Source organism: Poecilia latipinna, unplaced genomic scaffold (assembly GCF_001443285.1).
Source record: "Poecilia latipinna isolate Pla-1442-1.1 unplaced genomic scaffold, P_latipinna-1.0 Scaffold95, whole genome shotgun sequence".
Taxonomy (NCBI): domain Eukaryota; kingdom Metazoa; phylum Chordata; class Actinopteri; order Cyprinodontiformes; family Poeciliidae; genus Poecilia; species Poecilia latipinna.
Genome location: NW_015112711.1, coordinates 361,265 through 363,298, shown reverse-complemented (window position 1 = coordinate 363,298; position 2,034 = coordinate 361,265).

Here is a 2,034-nt window from a genome sequence, read left to right as displayed (position 1 = left end):
CCCAATGAGGACACAGTTGCAGTTTCTGTTGTAAACGTGTGTCTGGAAATCTTGTTCATTTACGACGTATACTGAAGCACCACCTAGTGGCTTTACGTCGTTATTACACTTGGATGGGAAAGAGGCGTGATAGACAAATCTTCTAAAAACTTGAAACATTACTGAATAATTGACCACTTTCACGGAAGCAATGCACATGAATATAATTTTTGACATTTTGTTTGTTATCTTTTGTTGACGTGTGTGCTTTTCTAAACACTTAAGTAGTGAACATAAAAAGTTCACACTGTTGAAATGAGGAATTGTGAAACGCAAACAAAATTAGACTGAGAAAAATTGTTAAAAAAAAACATGTTTACACATTTATTGTGACGTTGTGAATAATATCAACTGAAAAACAAACTGCTAGTGCAACTACACAAATGTAATGACCCTGAAACAAACCATTCTTATTAGATTTCAGCATTCTTGTGTTCATACCAGCCATCGTGAATCTGATTAACTTATAATTAAGCTTTTTAATTTTAACTTACGTTGTAGTGTGCAGAAATCTAAAAATACCAAGGAGTCAGAACAAAAACACAAAAAAGTCCACAGTAATATCTGTGTACCATGGCAAAGTGGAGAAATTAATGAGAAATATGGAACGAAAAGGCATTATAAAACTGGATATTTGGGCAAAATAAAGGGAAAAATGAGATGAACCTTTTTTAGGAAGGTTTAGAAGAGACAACCAGCAACACTAAAGGATCTGGAGGGACTTGAAGTGGCATTTCTTAATTCTCTGCATTCACTAACCATCTGTAGGACTAAAGAGTCTCCTGCTTCACATCTGACTAAAATCTTCCAAAACCTGGTGGAAGAATACGTTAGAAATGTTAGGCTAAACTTGAACTATTGGGCCACAATTACGTACATTCCATTTAGCACACACAAAATGAAACACAGTGGTGGATGCATCATGCTCTGGGGTTACTTTTCTTCAGAGAGAACTGGGTTTTCAGTAAAGGAAGATGAAAATACAAATCAATTTTTCCGCCATTCCTGCAGGTGGTGGTTAAAAGGCTGAAGAGGAGAGGGGATTTTATTTTTCAGAATCACCATCAGTCAGGCTTGAGGCAGTTTTGCGAAACAAGAAAGGGGAAATTTTGGAAAGTGAAGATGTGATATGAAAATAGACTTCAATGTTGCTGAGGTACTGAAAGTAAAACAAGAAGTTTTAGCAAATTATTTTTAACGTGTATGCATAGTTAAAAGAAGAAAGTTGCTGCAAGTTAATTTCTTTTTTACGTTTCACCTCCTACTACTTGTTTTCCAATGGAATCGTATAAGATGTCCAGTATGTCAGATTTCCCACATCTCTAAAATGTTTTTGGCCTCTTTTCTTTTTTCCAGAGTATATTCAGTTTAGGTACAGATGAGGCATTTTGTCTTTATTGTAACATGAACATATCACTACTTGCTAAAGGCAGGCAGTAACACCACAGACACTGAGGTACTAAGAAATTTAAAATGTGGCTTTACATAAATTGCACTGAAATGGAGACCTCTAAATCACCTTTAGCAGTTTTCAATAAAAACGACCAAGAGCTATTGTTTTAACATATTTATGGGTCACAGTACAGAAAACAGTAGTGACATCCAAAACAGACCCTCAATCAGGGACTAAATGTTCAGTATATTAAATCCCTGCACAGCAGAGATGTAGACAAACACTGTTGGAAACAAACATGGGATAATAAAACAGGCGAAAACAGTATTGCGAAGCTGTTAAACTTACAATATTGCCCCCTTTCAAATTTTGTTCATTTTTCTCTAAAAAATTATGATGTGGGGCAATTACTTTTTCACGTAGAACAAGATTGACTTGGATATATTTTTTCTTTTATGAATAAAACCTTGATCTGACTATTCAAGTTTTTAAAATAAAAGGTTATTTGAGTATCTGAAATATTACATTTGATTTAAAAAAAAAAAAAAAAAAAAAAAGAAAAAAAAAAAAAAAACTTAAAAGGGAAAAAAGATTTTCCCCCC